The following is a 21,783-nucleotide window of genomic DNA, read 5'->3' on the forward strand; positions in this document are numbered from 1 at the left end:
GTAGGCCATTCTTATCAGCTAATATCTGAATGTCAGCCGTATCTACTATAGCCGGCAAGGCTCCCGATAGTTTCCCGACTCATCTGAGAAAGCGGCCACTGGGAATGCTGGGGCCTCATACCTTCAGCTAGTCATAACTTTGCAATATGCAAAATCCAATGTGTCTGTCCAACAGCCTTTGAAGTTCCCTGTAGTACACAGCTGTCTCTCAGTGATTTTGTACCTCCTGTAGAAGCAGGGGATACGGACAAGCATAGCCTGCAGGCCCCTTACTATAGATCACATGTGTTCTGAGATTGGTATCTGGGGTTTCCTGGGTAACAGAGAAGATTCAATAGGAAACACTTGGCACATTTTCTTAATGAAGTGAAAGGCTTAAGCTATAACTTAGTATCTCTTGCATTTATTGCATGCATTTTGCAAGATAAAATTAAGTCAGTTAGGACAGTGGCATGTACTTTAAGCCAGCGGTTCTTAACTTGTGGGTATAGGGGTCACCTAAGGCCATCGGAAAACACAGATATTTACATTACAGTTCATAACAGTAGCAAAATTACAGTTATTAAGTAGCAGCAAAAATAATTTTATGGCTGAAGGTCACCACAACATGAGGAACTGTATTAAAGTGGTAGCATTAAGAAAGTCAAGAACTGGGCTGGCGAGATGGCTCAGCGGGTAAGAGCACAGACTGCTCTTCTGAAGGTCCTGAGTTCGGATCCCAGCAACCACATGGTGGCTCACAACCACCCACAATGAGATCAGACGCCCTCTTCTGGTGCGTCTGAAGACAGCTGCAGAAAATTACACCGGAGCAAGCGGGACCAGAGCGAGCGGGGCCAGAGCGAGCGAACACAGTCATCTGTACAGCTACAGTGTACTCATACACATAAAAATGAAATAAAATAATTAAAAAAAAAAAAGAAAGTCAAGAACTGCTGGACAGTGGTGGCACACACCTTTAGTCCCAAAACTAGGGAGGCAGAAGCAGGCAGATTTCTGAGTTTGAGGCCAGTCTGGTCTACAGAGTGAGTTCCAGGACAGCCAGGGCTACACAGAGAAACCCCATCTCAATAAGAAGGTCAAGAACCACCGGCCTGAACTATCAGCCACAGGTAGTATTGGATTGGGAGAACGACAGGCCTAGGAAGCAGTAGTGAAAACTGATGTTGCACATTTCACTAGATGCAACTGGAAGTGCTTGCTGTGGGCCAGGGTCAGTTAGAGGGTGTCATCCAAAAGCCTCTAATGTGTCTGCTTCTTGGCATGTTCAAGACCCACAAATACTAGCTAAGGTTTCTACCATACTGGTTAAGAGGAGTTAGAGTTTTCTGTCTCCTGTACCCAGAGACCTGGCTGGCCACAGGTCCTTGGACACGGTATTAACCCTTACTCTCAGTGTTTGCTTTCGTTAAGGGAAGATAATCACAAAACTGTCCACTCTATCTAGCTTTTTGTTTTTTTTTTAAATATAGTGTCACTGTGATACACAAATGAGATAACTGACATGGAAATTATACAGTATCCGCTTTCTGTTCTCCTTATAATGGATAGAAAGCCATTTCCAGCTATTCACCTCACACGGATGCTGGTGTTTCTGGGCATTTATTGAACAACAATGCTCTCTCCCTGACTTACAAATAGAATCAGACAGAGTTCCTGCCCTATGGTTTATACTGGGAAAACATGCATGATGAAAACATTCAAAGAAGACAAAAGCCGGCAGTGATCAGTGATGTATTTATAGAAGGTCTGAATGTTCTTCGAAGGCAAATGCTATGTGTATTTCCCCCAGTCTGTAGGATATTTGCTTGTTGTGTATAAATACTCAAACATATGATGTGGAACCAGAAGAAGTTAAAATAGAAGAGGATTAAGAGGAAATAAAGCTGAGTAGAGTGAAGGATGTGAGACATGGGCCAGGAGGGTCCTGCTGATGTGTTGATGCCTTAGCATCTGCCTTATTTTAGTGAGGCCGATGTAGGCGTGAGATGGACAGAAACTCACCTTGCAAGTGCGCTCCTTTCCTCAGAAGCTGTCAAGTTGTTCAACTTGTAATCACCTGTTATTTAGCACTAACCCTACTAATATTCAATATTCTATTAACCAAAACAACATTCCCAGATATGCCCATATCTATTCAGTGTCTTAGTTTTTATAAAATACTTTATGATAGCAATTTAATTATCATAATAACATTTTGAGATGGGTATTGCCATCATCTCTAGTCTGAAACTGTAAATGTTGGGGTAGGGGATGGAAAATAATTCAAAAGTAAGGCTGAGAGGGAAGGAATCATGGCTGAACCCCAGTTTGTGCATTTTCCTCTTCAGGTCTCATAATTCTATCAGAGTCTAAAATAAAGGAGAAGAGTCTGGAAATTAAATGTAAAAGTGCATTTAGCACTTGGGTTAAATTTTGAAGTGTTTACAAGTCAAGTCCATTGGCTTCCACGAGATGGTCTGGTAAAATGGCTTCCCAGGTCTACACTACAGCCTTAAGAAGCATCTCTGGGAAGCTTGATTGGTGGACTGTGAGTCTATGCATGAATGCTGCATGCTTTTCTCACAGAATTATTGGAATGACCAGAAGAGTGCCCTGATACAGAACACCCTACAAATTCTAAGGCATTTGTCATTTGTTTAGTGGTAAGGCTATGAAGTACAATTGGAGAAGAAGATAGGAATGGCTTTAGAGAAAAATGAGACAAAGTTATAACTGGTATTTCAAGAATGACATAGGATTCTTAGAAATTTAATAATGATAGGCTAGCTGAATAAGACACAAACATCCAATTAATTAAGCCTGGCTATCAACAAAACATCAGGATCTCCTTTTGATTTCAGTCTTCTAGTCTAAACGAGATTCTGGGTAAAAGACAATGGCAACTACTGTAGAAAATCAAACCCTAAAACACCCCATTGGCTGTAGACTAGCATTCTCAGCCTACATTTATTTTTCGGTTTCTTTACAGTAAGAACAAAGTCTCTAACAAATGGGAGATCTTAGACTACAATAAGAATGAAATCTGTTTCTCCTATTCTGGACTAGTGCTGCTATTCTGGAAATCTAAAATGTAAATTGCTACACAAAGCAGCTGCTAAGGGCTAATTTCCATTTGTGTTTCAGTTTTTTTTTTCTTCTATAATTGTCATAGGATGAAATTACTGAAATGCTCGTGGGTTAATACTACCAGAATATACCCCTACTGCATCACTGGCTGGAGTTTCTATTCTATAACATTAGAAAATTATCTGTCTAGGAGTCATGACTAATAATTGCACACTGCACTATATACAGAGTTTAAATTCTTTATGAGGGGCTTCACAGAATGTGATGTTACTTCTTTTATGTCTAAATTATTATGGTTCCTATAATATGAAGCCCTCTGAGTGTTTGGGGCTGGGCCATATAAGACACATCCCCTCATTGGTCTTCAATGTCATGGCTTAGTCTAGAGTTTCACAGTTTCAACACTGAAGAGTTGTGTTGTCCTAAGGGATGGATTCCTACTAGTTGACTTCTTAGGAGACTTATGGTGTGGTAGAGGTCAGGAATTGACAGAAGGCAGAGGGAAGATGTATACCTTCTCTGCTTGGCTGTTCTTTTTGATATCTCAATATATCTGAAAAATTTAATCCAATAACATTTCCATTCTTCAGATTGCAGGTTACACATGGGACACATGCAAAGGGAGATCATTGTGATAAATAGATGATCTCAGGTTCCCATAGTAGAATATCTTTTGAATAGAGAGATAGCTAGTCAGGCTGATACAAGAAGAGAGAGAGAGAGAGAGAGAGAGAGAGAGAGAGAGAGAGAGAGAGAGAGAGAGAGAGAGAGAGAGAGAATTGAAGAAATACAGAAACCAGGCAACCAAGAAGATGAATAGACACCACATACCCTCAAATACTTTAGATTATTGCCAATACTAGAAAGTGAACACAGGCTGAGGGTCGTCTCATATCTTTACAGAATGACATGACATACAGAAACTAAGTTATTCCCATTTTCAGATGAGAAAACTGATGATTGGTAAAATTCAAAATGTGCTTGAGTTCACACCCTGTGATACAAATCTAGTCTAGACTGATGGTCGATATTTCCCCCTTTCATGACTAATTTACCACTAAATATAAATGTCTATTCTGTGAAGATTAAGGTGACGTGTATAGAGTGTACTTTAGAAATACCACTGACATAGTTAAAGAATGATAAGAAACTTAATTTAAAAAATTTCAAATTTCACTTGAGGATTTATTGCATGAAGACTGTATTTATATCTTTTCTCCCCCTCTACCCCCTCCCACTCCTTTGTCTCCCCACTCTCTCTCAAATTCATGACTTTTAAAATTATTATTGTGATATACATGTAATCACATGTATCGTCTGCTGAGTCGTTTAGTGTTGCTCCTATGAGTCTATGTTTAAGGCTGGCCTTTGAGATTAGGTATCCTATTAGAGGACTTGTTCCTGGAAGAGTCTGATCAATCTCTCTCTCAGAAGCCACTAATTTATTTTTATTTTTATCATTATGTCAAATATAGTTTCATCATATTAAAGCCTGATTTTTAAAAAATGTAATCAAAGGCTTTAATGTTTCTTTTGCATTTTAGCACCCCCCAAAACTTTTCTGTGCATCTTGTTATCCCTTATATACAATTTCCAAGATACATTGTGTTTCACTGCTTTTATGTTTTATTCACCCTTCCATATAAAGAATATGAAATATAATTCAGGATGGTAACTTACTTGCTAAAAGCTTTCATCATTTACAACATAGGGTGAATAGTCAGTTGATAGACTACACTGCTGTAGTCGTTTGAATGGGATTTCCCCTTATACTTTTGGCATTTGAATACTTGTCCCTCTGTTTGCGGCAGTATTTTGGGAGGACTAGGAGGCGTGGCTTAGACTAGGAGGCGTGGCTTAGATGGAGGGCGTTTCACTGGGGGTGGGTGGGGTTTCATCTTTCATGAGCCATGCCAACTTCCAGTACACTCTTTCCGCTTCCTGTTTGTGGTTTGAGATGTTGATCTCTCAGTTGCCATTTTGGCCACCTGCTCCCTACTCCCTCCCTTTCTCCATCATGGACTATTATCCTCTCATAAAGCCAAAAGAACTCTTTCACGAGGTGCCTCAGCCATGACATTTTATAGGAAAGTGACCAAGACAACTCCTATAGGTAATCCCACCTGGTTTTTCTTCCTCCCTTCCCACTTCCTTCCTTTCAGTACTTGTTTAGCTTTCATTTTCAGAAAGGCAACAAGATTTGCAGAGCAGGATGTTATGGCTTGAGGTATTTTCACCTTGGGGACTTCTTGCCATCTATGCAATGAGCAAATTGCCGAAATTTTGAACCTTGCCGCACTTTTTATTAAATACAATATCTTCCTGGGAAAAACAGAACATATCAACTGCAAAAGGAGGCAAGTCTATTAGAATTTTAGCTGCCATTTGCATTAATTATTAAGGACCCTTTGACTGTAGCCACTGACATAATACATGTATTTAAATAATTCGACACCCCTGAGCCAAAGTCTGCAGATGGTGATTCCAGTGAGCACTCTGGTTACTTATTGAAATCAAGACTCTTTGCTGCTCTCTCAGGGAATGTAACACCAAGTCCAAGGTTAGAACAGGACCTGCTTTGGGGGCTGGAGGTTAAGTAATGCAAAGTATCTACAGAATAGCCAGAGGCCAAGGAGCTCAGCTTGTGATTCCAGAACACGTCATCAAGGTAAAGTTAAACTTGTAAAGAGCCATTAAGAAGGCTCGTTGTTAGAAATGGAGAAGGCTACAGAGGTTAGGCTTCAAGGATACCCAATTAAAAGCATTTCCAAGGACTTGCTCCAGTTAGAAGCCCATCTTGAAAAAGTGAAAATAAGTGGGAATTTTTTGAATTTTTTATTAATGTGTTTAACTTTTTCCTCTCCAAAATGATAACATTTAATGACTGCTGTTTTACTTAAATGACATTTAAAGAAAACAAATATAAACACATGTCTGTAGGTGATGGTAAACATTAAAATATGAACCGTGATTGGACCCCTCCTAAGAGGTAATGCTTCTACATTTTTTCCTTATATATTTTTGTATTTCTTATTTTTTCTCCCAATAAGCACATCTGTGAGTAGTGGACAGTTTTTTTTTTTTTTAAAGAAAGGAACTTTAAACACTGATATTAATCTGGAAAATGAATGTTTATATAGTTAAATTTGGGGCTAAAACATTGCCAGGGAACTAGAATCTGTATAAGAGAGGGAAAAACACAGCAATTAAAAACAGATGAACAGAAAGGCCTGGACTTTTGCAATAGTCACAGAATTTACAGAACGACAGCACCTCTAGAATTATGGAATCTGCAAGTTTCTGCATGTGTCACTTTCTGCCAACTTTTGGTTGTGGTGGTTTTCTTAAAATATCCTTGGAAAGGACTCCCAGGAATCATCAACCCCATTCAGTGACAGTCTTGCAAAAGGTGGCACACTTGCTTCAGGAGCTTCTCTGTCACGTCTGTCTTCCAAGTTTCTGCCACACACTTGATGTGGAGCCAGTGTTCCACAATGCCAAGGAATCCATCTCAGGTTGCTTCATGCAATTTTCTTAACAAACCAAAGAGGAAGATGCTAGCCAGCTTGTGCAGGCTTGGCAACAGCATCATAGTAGGGGAAGAGTTCAGGGTCACAGGACAGGTCACTGGTTGAAATGGGATTTGAATTTAGAACCTGTGGTAGAGAATCCCGTGCCATGTTCATGTTACGCCAAGACTACCTCTAAAACCGTCAAAGGACTATCATGACAATCCCCGCCCCCCCATACTCAACCTCTGAAGCCTATAGGAAGGCGATTATGTATACGTTCAATACATTGATGGTTGGGCTTCCAACGGCTTCGACTATCTAACTTTCTTAACGCTATCCTTATACTAAGTGTGAGAGGCATTCCTCATTATACTGCTTCCTCTGCTGTGGATTGCTGCTTTTCTGCTTTTCTATTAATTACTTGAAAATTCTATTTTTAAACATTATATTAACTAAAAATATTTCTGTATTACTAAGTGAAAATAAACTGGGCAGGCAAAATATTAGGTTTCTTAAGGACATTGGTAATACCATCTATATGAACATTATCCAAGAATGGCTTTTTGGGTCTTCAGAGATAGCTTTTAAAAAGTGTTTGATGACACTACCAAATCCTGTGATGCATTAATACAAGTTGTATCATATTTTCTTTTATTCCATCCTGCTGAGGGATCCTATAGCTATGGGTGCTATAGGTCACCCATAGCTGCCCCTGTCGACAATATCCATTCTAACTTCTCAGCGATTTTCTTCACACCTTCCCTTCAAGTTCAGATTATGGCAATGGCCCAGGAGTGGTGATCACTTAAATGATACTAGGAGGGAGTCTGCATGTGAAAATATGAGTGTAGACTTGGCCACTAATGTTCAATCATTGACCAAATGGCCTACTTAACAACAGCTTCATTAATTCTCATTGGTAATTCAGGTAGATGTTTATTTGCTGTGAGTTGTCTAAGTGATACATTCTGCATATGTTCACTTACTGTTTTTTTTTTTTTAATTATTATTCTTAAGAATAATGCAAGCTGAACCAGAGATGCCTTAAAGGCAGAGCACCTCCTTTTTCTTGCTAACAAAGTGAGAAGGGCAGAAATGATTATATAGTACTCAATAAGCACTGGTCTGTTTATGCATCTTCATATGGACAAATTAGTCATTAGATTGAAGTGAACCAAAAAGAGATAAGACAGAGCTGAAAACTGAGAGGGGATAAAGGGATCAGTTCAAAGTTAGCAAGGAATGCCAAGGCTTTGTTTGAAAGGCTTTTAAAGTGAGGTTTATTGAATTATAATTAAATATACATATAATTAAATATACATATGTAATACTCATATACATTATATTTATGTATAATAAAATCTTTTGGTGTAAGAAGAAAAGAGGAGAGACTGGTAACCTTTCCTTTAGCTAGGAATTGACACTTTGTAAAAGGGCCCACATTAAACATGGATCTTCGCCTCACTTTCAGAAAGTGTTTCCAGAACTCCCTGAAATTCAAATGTTCATTTATTTGGAGTGAGACTCCTGGTAGCTTCAGGGGAATCTGTAACTCCAGAAAGTATCAGAATGATCGGCATGTAGAACGCCAACTGTCCAAAGAGCGGCACTAATGGCCCAAACACATGCTTGTCCACTTTGGCAGAGAATAAGCTGCGAGTTCCTCTGTTTGGTCTTTTGTTCTGTTTTCTGTTGTTGTTATTGTTGTTCTTTAACTTTCCTCATGATGTCTAATATCTGGTTAGAATTAAGTACTGTGAGTAGTTTCTATAATAAGACTGAGCTAACAATAACAATGCTGGTATAAACTGGGAAACTTGAGCCTGATTCTTGTTCCAGGCTCCACTCTGTACCAAGCTGGCACCTTGATTTTAGGTGCTGGTCTGTTTCTTTTTCTTTTCTTTTCTTTTCTTTTCTCTCCTTTTCTTTTCTTCTCTCTCTCTCTCTCTCTCTCTCTCTCTCTCTCTCTCTTTCTCTCTTTTAAATAATTTGAAACTTAAGTGGACTAAGTGGTCTGGGACCTATTTATGAGGGAAATTACCTGTATCCTTATGCAAGCTCACAGCCACTAAAACCACAGTAGCACTTCAGCTAACGGCTCCTGGCTTCTCACTAAAGAGAATTTGGGGCTCTGTGCTCCTAGCAGGAGGAGTTGACTTTGAAAATCATGGAACATCTTCCTGGCCAAATCTGCTGGTTTTTGGGAGGTGGAGCCTTTGGGTTTTTTGTTTGTTCATTTGTTTTGTGTGTACACACACACACACACACACACATATGCATATATATGTATACATGTACATATACATATATATGCATATATATACATACATATATATGTATATATGAATGATCAGGCTGTGTCTGTCCTCAGGTGTTCTGTCACAGTCCTGTGTTTCTAAAGTTAATGTTTGAAGGCTTTATGGCAACTATAGCAAAATGAGAAGAGCCATTACATTAAGGATTCCTTTTTTTAAAAAAAATAAGTTTCTCTGCTATACATTCTATTGTTGTCTACTTTCTAAATATTATGGAGATCTAGAGATCAATATTTCAATCTTCATCACATCCCCAAACTTTTATTTTTAAACATATTACTATTACTTTTAATTATGCATATGTCTGTGTCTTGCATGTAGGTTTGTGATCATGAGTGAGGGTGCCGGAGGAGGCCCGAGGTACTGGATCTCCCTAATGTCGGAGTCACAGAGTGTCATGACTGCCTACAGTGATGGTGGGTGCTGGGAACCTCTTGGGTCCTCTCCAAGAGCAGTAAATACTCTTAAGAGCCGAGCTATCTCTCCAGCCCTGAAACTGTTATCTATAAGGCAGTCAGAAATATTAAATGTCTCAAATTGTTATTTCTTCTTTCTTTCCATTGTTTATCTTTCCATTTGTCTTTTAAGCAGGAGGTAAAGTGCAATTGCCATGTGCCTACTTCTATTTAAAGACATTGGCCTCTTATCATTTGTGTTGGTGGTGACAAGATTTTTGAAGAAGTTGCAGCTTTGAGAGCATTCTTCCATTCTGGTAGGTAAGACATACATGTGGCAAATGAACCGAACTTTATAAGCATTTGAAAATTGTCTTGGAAGACTTTGCCTTACATCTCTGGTCTAGTTTGGCTGTCAGGGGTCCAGTCTGCATATCCATTCCCAAGTTTTAGAAATTATTTTCAAGGCAACGTTTTAGATATCTAAGTTTCTCATTTAACAAAACAATGAGAGTTCCAAGATGACAGCCAATGATGTTTCTTCTGGACTGTAAATGGAATGGCAGTGAAGTCATTGGAAGGGACCCCCTAAGAGAAAACATAAAATGGATTTATTTGGAGGCACCCAGATAAATCCTTTTTAATTTTCACTTTATTTCAGTTATAGTACTCAGCTGTGGTATCATGACTGGCAAGAGAGGCAGCTCATGGAAGAGGCTGAGTTCAAAGGAATTGAAATTGAGCGTGGAATGTGAAATCGAGGACTGCTGCGTCTAAGAAGATGACTGGAAATACTGAGATTGAAGGAAGCAATCCTGAAGCAGCAGCAGAATTAGCAATCCCCAGTGACCTTGTAAAGTATGGGCCAGTGTTCATCACCTACTGCTCCTGGCAAGAGAAACGCTGGCGTCTGACCAGCTTCTAGAGGCCTTTTCTAGGCAACGTTGTCCTTTTCTGCAGAAGGGAGTGTATAAACTGCTAAGTACCTGTGACTTGGTGACTTGGATTTTTTTTTTTTTGAAAGGTTAGGTGTCCCCAGGACCTTTATCCTTCTCTCAGGCAGAATATACCACCAAGTTCCTTTCTGAGTGCTCTTTTCGTGAGTCTTTTGGTAAATTTGCACAATGGGTCAGTATTCTCATATGTTCCTTGTTTGCATTGGGACCCTGGCAGCCAGAGGGGAAAATAGCCTTTCACACAGGGAACTGGCATAAGTTTAAATCAAGCAAACCTAGTGGGATGGTAATGACATTCCCAGCATCCAAGTTTCTGCCTTCAGGATATGTGAAGCTAGAAAACAATGTCATTCATTCAACATTTATAGAGAACACACACTGTACAGTGGCGCTGTGCAAGTACTGGAGGGCAGGCAAACGTGCAAACCCTAACTCGCTCTTGAGGATTCCTGCCAGGAAGAGCATGTCAGCTGCAACACAGACCTTATACTCCTGGAAGGAATTCTTGGGTGAATAAAGTCTGCTTATTTAAAGCAAGCATGGAAAACTATACCAACAGCTCGATGCACCTTTCAGGAATAGGACAGATAAGTGGGATTTAGCCATAATCTCTAAGGTGTTAGAGCCCTCGGAGATTAAGGTGTTCCCAGTTTACTTTGCATTACTTGTGTATCTGGACAGCTGGCAGAATCCTAACAAAGAGAAGGCCAACATTTCTATATAGAAGTGGTTAACTTTGAGGGAAAGTGGCTTCCAAGGAGAACAAAAAGGTAACATTCTCATCTGGAGTGATCCCAACAGCCACGGAAGCATCCAAACACCCTGGGTACACCTTCTGTGCCCAGGTTCAACCTTAGACAGCGCCGGATTGAGCAGTGCACCTCAGCATCCTGGAGTCTACCTCACGCACAGAGTTCCCCTGCACCCTGGGTCGCCTGCCTGGCGCCTTCAAGGTCGCCATGGCAACCATGGGGTACCAAGACCAGTCCCTGAACGTCCAGCCTAGAAATCCAAACTGGCAGCAGTGGCACGAGCGAGTCGCCTCCGCTCCTTCCCCGAGGGGATAGCGCGATCCTGGGCCGTGGGCGCCACTTGTGCAGCATCAGTGGCCGGGCGCTCCGCGGGCCCCAGACCGGCTGGGAACCCGAGCTCGAGCGCTCCACGCCGCCTCTCATCTGGTTTCTCCGCCGGGCCAGCAGCTCCTTCGGGCCAGACAGGCCGTCCATCCTTTCTCCGCTTTACGGATTTCCGGGGGCGACGAATTTTGCCTCGGTCCCTACGAGCATCTCTGCGCTTCGCTCCCCCGCCCCTCGCGACTCCCCCCACCCCTGGGCGCGCGCGCGCACACTCACTCACACTCGCAGGCGCGCGTGCGCACGCCCGCGCGCCCCGAGCCGCGGAGTCTCCAGCGCCCCTGAGCAGATCCCACTCTCCCGGGCGCTGCTACTCACACAGGCTTCCAGCCGCCACGGGGCGTCCTCTGTCTGCGGCAGCGGCGGCGGCGCGAGCGGAGGCTGCAGTCTAGCCGGGTCTGGCTGCTCTGCGCCCTGGACAGAGTCCGGCTGAAGCGCGATCGGGAGGAGACGCCGAGGCAAGGAGGAGCCGCGCCGCGCCCGGCGCTCGCTTGCCTCGAATCCCCGCACCGCGGCCCCAGGTAAGCGGCTCCGCGGCCCGCAACATCCCCGGGGCGTAGGGGCTCGCCGCCCAGGGGGGTTCCCGGTCCCGCCCCCGCCGCGGCCGGGGAACAAGGCACCGAGGGGAGTGGGCGAGGGGGGAGGGGAGCGGAGCTGGAGGTGAGGCTGGAAGGCAGCGGTGTGGGGGAGCCCCCTGCGCCCTTCCCCGACGCTCCCCGGGCTCCCGCACTTTTACGAGCCGGGGGTGCCCGGTGCCCCACACAGATGTTCTCTGCTGTTTTTATCCCTGGCCGGCCAGTGTCCGCTCAGGCTCCGCGCCTACCACGCACCAACCGCCTCCCCTGCACCTTGGACAGCGCACCCCGCCGCTCGCCTCCCGTGGACCGCACCCGGGACCCTGTCCTGCCGGCACAGCCCTAGGGCTGTTCCCTTCTTTCCATAGTGTCCTCCTCCTTTCTTGCATAGCATCTCCCCGCCTTGGCGTTCTCTACTCTGGCGCGGGCCAGAAACTTTCCTCTCTGCCGGATCTGCGCGAGGTACTATTGTTGTTATTTGTGTCTTTCCCTCTCGCCGGGAACTGGACACAAGGACAGGTCTTCCTCAGCGGGCGATCGCCTGCCTTGCCCAGTTCAAGATCACACTAGGCAGCCGGACTCGGACACCGGGCTGGCGCCTCGGCAGCTGGACGCCCGCGGGTTCCCCGCCTCTCTGGACACGTGCACTCCTCCCACGGACGCGGCCCCTCCCGGACCACCCTATGTCCTCCCCCTGCATGGCCACGGCCACCCCATAGGTTGGACACCCGGGATCGCGGGCTCTGATTGGCTGGTCGTGTAACCCCGCCTCCTTGGAGGGGGTGGTTCTGGAGTGTTGTGGTTGTCATCCCGCAGCGAGCACATGGGGGAAGTGGGGTCGACAGGTGGGGAAGCCCAGCTCTATGGCATAGGCATTCCAGTGTATGTAACCCGGCCACTGGCCACTATAATTCCTTCAGATTGCACCTTGTGCTTTACTCCCACTTCCGCAGTCTTCCACTGTTATAACATTAAAACATTTTAAATTTTGTTGAGATTATGTTTGTTCAGTGGTAGTAGTTTTTAAAAGTAGCTTTGGGAGAATGAAGGAAAGGAATGCACAAATGGAGATTCATGGCAAACTGGGCTGCAGATTTGAGTTTGGTCTTTTAGAGGAAATAATGAAGGGTCATTAAAGGATCTGAAGAAGGTGGAGAAAGGAGAAGGGAAACAAATGGATTGATGGCAGAGACCCTGGTGCTTATGAACCCAAAGAAGGAGGTGGTGGGTCTTTTGTAGGTTTTGATGTGAAGAAGTCCCCGGGAGCTCTAGTGGGAGGCAGCGGAGTTCTGCTGAAGATTGCTCTCTGGAAAAGTAGTAATTTTGTCTAGTACTTAGGTTGTGATTAACACAGTTTGCTTTTGTTTTGCTAGCGTTGCACTCTTGATAGGAGACTTTTGGTAATAATGTCCGCGGACATAATGGATATTGATTATTCCGCTTTCTTGTAATATGCAGATTTGCAAATGGTAATGAATTTCATCCCTCTAGAGGGAAGCATTAGTTAAAGTGCTTTTGAAATATGGTGAGACAAGACGGATGGGCACTGTGTGAAATCTAGAGACTGTCTTGACATTGTGTAGTGCCATTCCAGAAATACGTATAAATGACTTTTATTTCTCTTCATTTCAAAGCCTGATTGCCTCTGGCATTTCGAGCTTTAATTCCTTCAGGTTGTTTTGATGTTGTGTCTGAACATCTTAAGGTTATTGTCATTCTTATCTTTGTAACCTTGTCAATGCAAAGCAAGCCTCAAGGGATGCAGGATAATGTTGACAGCTTTATATTGAGCACACTATGTGCTCAATTTTATTTTATTTTATTTGTAAGCTGGTGAAGTATGCAAAAGGAACATAGCATGACTGTAATTACCCAGGGAGCCATATCCAAACAAAGTGGAGAGTCATGTGAGACTATTCCAGGGAGAGCAATTCAATTATTTTTAAGACGAATAAATTTTAAAGATTCCTATGTGTAAACGGTAACACTAGTTGAATGCTCTTTTAACACACTTATGGTCTTGTAGCACATATTAAGTAAAATGGCTTATTTAATATGCAAGATGGTTCAAAGGAGATGACAAAACTTCCCAATTTTCTATTATATAAGTAGGAAGAAGAGCTCTGCTCTCTGGACGGCTTCATAATCAAGGGTTTGACACATCTGACACCTCTGAAGTCATGCTGCTGAGAGAATGATTCTGACTGTGTTTTTATTTCTCTAGTTCATGCTCTAATTTTCCCACATGGATTTAGATGCTGGCTGCAGGCCTATGACATGTATATGTGTGTAGACTGGAAAAAAATGTATGCAATGGCCCAAACATATATGGGTTTGTGCAAAATATTTATCTATGTCTGCACACAGTTATAAACATGCATAGAATTTTAGGATACATGCAGCGTATTTATATTCATATATACATTATTGTCGGCCTCAGAAATTTTGCTCATCTCTTCTTGTCCGAAAGGTGGCCCTGTTTTAAACTATAAAAGCATTATCGCCAGCAGAATTGGCCAATAGATCACAGAAACAGACAATAGTATTTTGTTGCCTGGCAACCACCTAGTGTGAATGAAAAACAGAGCAGTGACAGGCTGCTTGCACATCCTGGTCCCCAGCCCATGGTCTTCAGCCGGTGGCCCAGGCATCGAAGCCCTCCACTTGACACACATCTGCAAGTTTCACTTCAGATGGGTGAACCCATCTCTTTAAAATAAAATGTTACTAACACAATATTGAAATTTTTTTGGTAGTAATAAGGCATATGTAGTGATTGTTGATGAAGTGCAGCCGTTCACTTCTATTTGCCCCTTTTAAGCCTGGTGTAAACAGAAAAACCAAAGTAGGAGGGAGGTTTATAACCTTCACATTCTTCCCTCTAGAGTCATTAAACATCACGAGCACACGCTCACCACCGTCAGGTGCTCTTAGAATGTTTTAAAACCTTGAGTTAGGTCTGTGATACCTAAGTAGATGGCAGCCTTTTACTGCTAAAAGCCAAGTGGAGAGCGATGCTCTCTAGCTTAACCATTTAATTCTAAGCATTACTGAGGCACAGGAGGGATGCAACAGCCTGGTGACAGCCCACAGGATCGCTTCCCTGGGATTCCCTGGGGTGAAATTCCTTGATGATTTTTCTCCTACTTTCTCCTCCAAATTATTGTTTCTTTGCTCCTCCCCCCCCCATTGGAATTTGTAGCTGGGATCAAATCAGGATACTTAGAAAGAACATAGTAAAGATCAGTAGGACACACTAGGCTAGACTGTGTGGACTGAGATGCGCTGCATACAGTTTATTCTGCACTCAGCCCATGAACCCACCTCCTTCCCACCACCTGCAAGCTCTATGCTTTGCTAGTTGTTTATAGTTTAGAACAATCTTTAGTACTCTCTTATTCTGGGTGAGCATCTTTGTGTGTGTGTGTGTGTGTGTGTGTGTGTGTGTGTGTGTGTATGTGTGTGTGTAAGGTGCACCTTTGTGCACAGGATCATTCTCCTGCAGAGACTACTGAGCATAGTTGGATATTGTTCTTTTTACCTAAGTCCTCTACACTTTATTTTCTGAGACAGAGTCTCTTGCTGGACTCAGGCTTGCTGATTAGGTTATCTAGGCTGCCCAGAGAGCCAGAGTCCCAGGGGAACACTGTCTCTACATCCCCAGTGTTAGGATTACAAGGACGCACCATTTAAAAAAATTTAAATTATATGTGTGTGTTTGTGTGTGTGTGTAACAAATTCAGGTCTTTATGCTTGGTCAGCAAGTAAATACCAACTGTCTTGTCTCCACAGTGACTTTTTTTTCTTGTTTTTTTTGTTTGTTGTTTTTAAGGCAGGGTTTCTCTGTGTAGCCCTGGCTGTCCTGGAACTCACTCTGTAGACCAGGCTGGCCTCGAACTCAGAAATCCACCTGCCTCTGCCTCTCAAGTGCTGGGACTAAAGGCATGCACCACCACCGCCCAGCCAGACAGTGACATTTTTGACAGTGGCGAGATTCAAGATTGTGTGGGTCAGTTTGTCTTTCTACAAGAGTTCGCATATTACAGGTAGCTGATGGATGACAGTAGTTTCCTTTCCTGCGTCATATGTGATCTTGGGTCTTTGGTGAAGGTGGAACTGATTGCAGTGCATCACATTCATGTCACGGTTCTAGCAAAGCCATCTTTGCAGGGCTTCTGTGTTCTGGTAGAAGGCAAGACTCTGTGGTTGTAATCCAGATTGTTCCTGCACTCAGAAATGGTCATGAACATATTATCAGTGCAAACTTAGTCCACGGATGCATTCCTAGCATTTCTACTAACTTAGGAAATGTATTGCACATGTGACACGTTTTGAGGTTTTTCATGCTGGTAAAGAGTCTGTATTCCCTTTGCCTGTTTGTTGCTGATGAGCACAGTCAGCCTTTATAATACAGCACCTCCAGTGAGGGACCAAAGTGGACTGCTTGGGGGAGCGATGAAGTGACATTGCTAAATGCCATTGAAGAGGCATTTTCACCAGAGAAGACGCACTGTCGCAGATTTTCAGGGGGATAAATTGATTTGCAGCATGTCTAACCTAGCTTTAGAAGCCTGCTATTAATTTGTTCTAGCCAGGAAGATTTCCAAACAGATAATAACTTGGCAGGTTTTGAGTGAACTTCACTGATAGAAACCGTTTTCCATTGTCTGAGCATAGTTTGTCCAAGGCATGTACTTGTTTTGGAACTTCGGGGATTAATCTGAATTTCAAGATTATTTAAGGGGGGAAAAATCGGAACCATTTCTAGATTAATTTGCATGTTAAATATTTGATAGCCACACATCTAATGTGCTGGAATCTTGGAATTTTGTGGTCTTCTCCTATTTCCTCATATAAGATAATGCATTTATAGGTATAAAGGGATCCTATGTGATACTTTACACCACTTTCTGTTGTTGTTTCTATCCTTGTGATAGAATACAGTTAGAGTCAGTTTGCTATTTTTTAAAATGTAGTGAAGAGATGGTTTAAATAAAAGATGTTTACAGTTTCAATTTCCTTATGTCACCTTCTGCTCTTAGAACTCATAAACTCTCACCCACCCAGATAGGAGTATTACCAAAAAAACCCCCAAACAAACAAGAAAATGCATAAGCTGCACACCATTGCCACTCTCCAGGCTAGGCAACCAAGCATTTCTTCCCATGCTTAGGGATGTATTTACCTCTGCACACGCCTAAGTGCGTATGGATTTGAAAGGTCTATTGACCCTTGTGGGCAGAAATGGTATTTGACTGGAAGACACGTGTGTGGTCATATCTGAAGTGAAGATGAAATACTCAGAATTTTTTCAAAAACTGGATAGCATAGAAAGGATCAGAATTATTCCTTTTGGAAAGTTTTTTTTTTTTTTTCAGCCATTTTGATAATAGGACCAACTGTAGCACCTGCAACAGCATTCAGCACCTGCAACAGCATTCAGGCTGGCATGTGGGGGATGGGTTAGTCCGCCTTCCCGCCTTTCTTCTCTGTGTAACAATGCAGATGTCCTAGTCTTCCCTCTTAGGATATGGAGAAGACATGACTGTCATTTACTAGTAGTTTTTCTATTAAAAAAAATCTGAAATTGCTAACTTTGCCTGTGCTATTTTGGAATATACCTCCTGCCAGTGTAAAATGCCACACCAGAATTATTGATTTTTCACAAATGCAGCTATCCCTAGTGTAGAACAGCTCTTTAAGAGCCCACAGCCACGTAACAAAGGGTATGGCTGTAAGTCTGAAGGAATACCTTATTTAGTTGGCACTGGAGGGTGAAGTTTGCGAGCTCCAGTGTAATTATCCAGACTGGAATGCGGCCAAGGCTTGGTGGCTAGCATCTCGAATGGTGGGGAAATAGCCAGGGATGAGGTCTTTCGAGACTACGAGTGACTCAAGCCTCTGCTTTGGTCTCATTTGCAAGGAGACACCTTGTGCATCTCAAAAGCCTTAGAAGCCATTGTGCACATGGGGCATAGAGCCCAGAGTCACCATCACTCTCCAGACACCCAGGTTTTCTACCCTCTGAGAAAGACCTTTATCCTGAGGCACCTTGGTGATGGAGAGCGCGTGAGGACCCTTGTGTAAGTTCTAATTTCCCATCCTTGTCTTTTCCCCTGCTTAGCTGTTTATCTCCTTTGTAGGATTTTACTCCTGTCTGTATATCAACAAGTCCCCGTTAACACGTAAGCGGATGGTTAAAGTATAGGTTGAGTATCCCTAGTCGGAGAATCTATAGTCCACAAGTACAAAATTCCACATCTGACATCATGGGGTGGGGGTTGTTGCTGTCAGAATGTGGGTATACTGAAACTACAGGGTAAAGTTTCCTCCAGCAACATGGATATAAAACACAATTGAATTTTATGTTTGGGTCTCACCCTTAAGATATCTCTTTATATGTATGTAAATATTCACAAATAAAATTCAAAATTTCTGGTTCTAATCAGTTTGGATGATGGATTTCAACCTATACCTTCTAGGCATAAGACTCTTACCTTATGAATATTAGGGATCAATATATGTTTGTCTGGCTCTAGTAGTGAAATTATATTTACTATTTTATTAGGTGAGGGTCAATTTATCTTTTTGATCTAGGGACACTTTCAACACCTTTGAGGTTATTTCTTCAACAGACATTTACTGAGCATTTACTATATGAATGGTACTGTATTTGGCCCTGGGGTTTATAAAGACTCCTAATACATCATTCCAGCTGTTTGGAGAGAACATTTTTACTTCTAGAAAATTGTACAAATTCATTGTGGTCTTTAGAGGAGTTGACAGGGCCCATCAAAGGTTTTGAACTCCAGTGGGGTCTGTCGGCCCATCTCAAACCTGCCTGTTCAGAGGACTCTCATGACGTTCTTGTCACAGTTCCAATCTGCAGATCCTACCAAGACCTTATGGGAATGTGCAGGGACATGTCCAGGGAGAGCAGCAGAGGTAGCTCATGCCCCTGAACTAGTTTATAGAATTCTTCTGTAAAGTTCTCCTATTCTCTTCCTGAGGCAGTTTCCTTTCATGTATTGAATAGCTTGGTAGTGCAGTATAGTAAACAGCCTCCAGAGACAAAGCCAAGCTTTGTCGTACCCTGGGCCACGATGACCATGATAGTCATTGTGGACGCTCTGTCCTGGGTCCCGGAGTTCCACCGTGAAACTGCTCCCCAGTAACATAGGGAAGCTGCTTGTTAACCGAGGGATTAGTGGCTGTGTCACTTCTACTAGGTTTCCCTAGGATTCCTTCCTAGACACGTAGCTTGCATTTTAGTTCTGTTCCAAGGTCTACTTCTGTGGAGAGCCACCCAAGAAATATCAGAACCTGCATTATTTTCCATGTGTTTACTTTTTACCTTGATGCAGGTTTGGGAGCCCCAGTGCTGGGTGACAGAGTGCTATCGAAGGCTGTGGATGAGGGCATTGCACTTTGGATTTGGAACTTGGAAAGATTACTCTGGCAGATGTGTGGGGACTAGACTAATGGGAGAAGGACTGGGGATGTGGAGATCAGCTGAGCAGGAGCCCTGCACAGGCAAGCAGTGGTAAGCCCTTATACAAAGCTAGTAAGGAGCGCCTAGTCTGCTGGTGGAGGTGCAGGAAAGGGCAGGAGATGCAGATTAATGGAGCACTGCCCAGAAAAGTTAGCCCAGCACAGACACCTGTGACGTGGGGTGAGTTAGCTCACTGCCATGTCCGAGGGGAGGTTCAGTCTTCCACCCTGCCCTGTCCCCTGCTCTTCCCATCAGACTTGACAGCGCAGAAATAGCTGGGACCCTTTCTATCTAGCTTTTGATCACACTCAGGCTCTCGAGAGTTAAACTGTACAATTCAGGCATAAATACAAGAAGACAAAAAGATAAATTACTGAGACTAAATAATTCACGATTAGGTCATTAAAGGAAGAACATTAGATTTTACAGGAAGGCTTTGAGAGTCGTAGAGAACGGCCGGAGAGATCTTTGACGCATGTTCATGTTGTGATGAATAGCGACTCTTTTTTTTTTTTCTCCCTTGCTTGTGGCCAAGAAGTGATGTTCCTCCAGCATCAGGTTCTGGGAGCGGAGCATGGCTCACAGTACTGTGCCCATTGTTCTCTCGGTCTGATAGCAGATACTTTAGCTAAGTGAGTGAGTAGTAGCTGGGGTGGGGCTGGCTTTTCCCTCTTTGTTCTGTACAATACCCAGCTCTCGACCGCAGTTTCTCATGCCAGTTTTGAGTCCACAAGCTCCCAGTGGAGATCAAGGGCTACTGAGACCGAGAGAAAAAAAGCATAAATCCATAAAGAGAACTGTTTTGAATTTAATACTTAATTATGAAATGAGCGAGTTAGAGCTTGTTAGATGATATGAAATAAGATAAGGTAGGCTTCTAATTAGTATTGTGTGAATACTAATATTCTGCCTCTGTCTGAGGTAAGACTGTGAAGCTGAATAATCAAACAAGGGCAGTCTATCACCATCCTTTTTATTTTTTCTAAAGTGCCATTGAGTCAATGACAAACAGAGACCAAATTATGAAAAGCTAAAGAATGGGTCTGGAAAGAGCTTACTGGCATGGCTATCAGGGAGGACAAAGAGTTATGGCAGCACAAACACTGTGCATGTGAGTGTTGTAGAGGACAGGGGCACTATGGGAGAAAGAATGAAACACAAGAGGCCTTGCTGATGGAGGATGTTGTGTGTATGTGGATGGCGTTTGAGTTCAATTGTACTTTTCACTTTTAGGTGACGTGGGTTCACTACAGAGATCTCAGGTGTCTCATAGCCAGATCCTGCAAGGACAAAAATCTGTTAAAACAGAGCATATAGTGTGGTCTTATAGCTAGGATGTTGTGTTTGAATAATCCTAGGTTTTCTTATTTACATGCTCTTGTGTTATGTTCATGTCCTTGTCATTGGTTTGAGCCAGGGTCTTGAAGTTGCTATATAGATAGGGCTAAGTTGCCTCAATAGTCAAGACCCTTCAGTCCTTCAGTAATAGGTGTGCACCGCTACATGCAACTCAACATTTATTTTGAAAAGTCAGATCTTTTTTCACTCTAGAATTTTAGTCACTTGTCTGGACTAGTCCTAGGTAAAGAGTAACCATGGGAAGGATAATATTGAGTAAGATCCCTTGGGGATATCAATTTCAGTTGCCTTTATGCACACCTCCCCTTTCCCACCTCCCGCCCCCCCCTTGACTAGTGCATGGCCCTAAGAAGGCTTCTAAAGTGTTTCGTAATAGAAGCTTGCTCCCAGAAACCCATCAGGATGCCTTTTCTTTTACTAGTAAGAATATTCTTCCCTCTCCAGCTGGGCACCATACTCCATGTCCTTTCCTCCTCTTCTCTGTCTAAGAAGGAGCTCACTCCTGCAGGCTACCTTTTCCAACTTCCCAGCCAGCAGGTGGGAGACAGTGGATTAGCAAATCCACATTTAATTTTTTGCTTTGGGCAGCATCCCTGATGACAGCATCCCTCCTCTGCCGCTTCAGCCATGCTTCCACATGCCTTCTTTCATTCTCATTGCTCACTAGTGATGTAGTCTGAGGCTGTAGGGCCATCATATGGTCTCTATAGTGTTCTGCTCTTAACCTCTGGACCAGGTCCCATTACTGAATACGACACCTACACAACGCATGGAGGAAAGTGGAGGCGTTGAGCTGGTATATATACAGAGCTTTTACCTCTGCAGTCCCTTATCTTTGGTATAACAAGACACTTTGTATGCTACCAAAAGTGAAATGGAGACATCAAGCCAGCCACAGTCCACAGCCTTTGATCTACAGTGATAACAATGACAATGACACTTGACTGCCTGCAAGATATCTGTGCTAGTGCAATGGT

The 21,783-nt window shown here is 43.0% G+C and overlaps 1 protein-coding gene across 10 annotated transcripts in view; it reads left to right on the plus strand.

Annotated features, from left to right (window-relative positions):
• Positions 1–11,574: 11,574 nt before the first annotated feature.
• The window catches only part of Enox1 (ecto-NOX disulfide-thiol exchanger 1), a 569,119-nt gene continuing 558,910 nt past the window's right edge, over positions 11,575–21,783 (plus strand). For 6 of the 10 annotated variants that reach the window (XM_031362988.1, XM_031362990.1, XM_031362986.1 and 3 more), the window contains exon 1: positions 11,576–11,901. The gene's annotated coding sequence lies outside the window, so the exon portion shown is untranslated. Of the gene's footprint in view, positions 11,902–21,783 lie in introns of all 10 variants that reach the window. The other 4 variants (XM_031363000.1, XM_031362997.1, XM_031362998.1 and 1 more) reach the window with 2 other exon arrangements.

Source organism: Mastomys coucha, unplaced genomic scaffold, assembly GCF_008632895.1.
Source record: "Mastomys coucha isolate ucsf_1 unplaced genomic scaffold, UCSF_Mcou_1 pScaffold9, whole genome shotgun sequence".
Classification (NCBI taxonomy): Eukaryota; Metazoa; Chordata; class Mammalia; order Rodentia; family Muridae; genus Mastomys; species Mastomys coucha.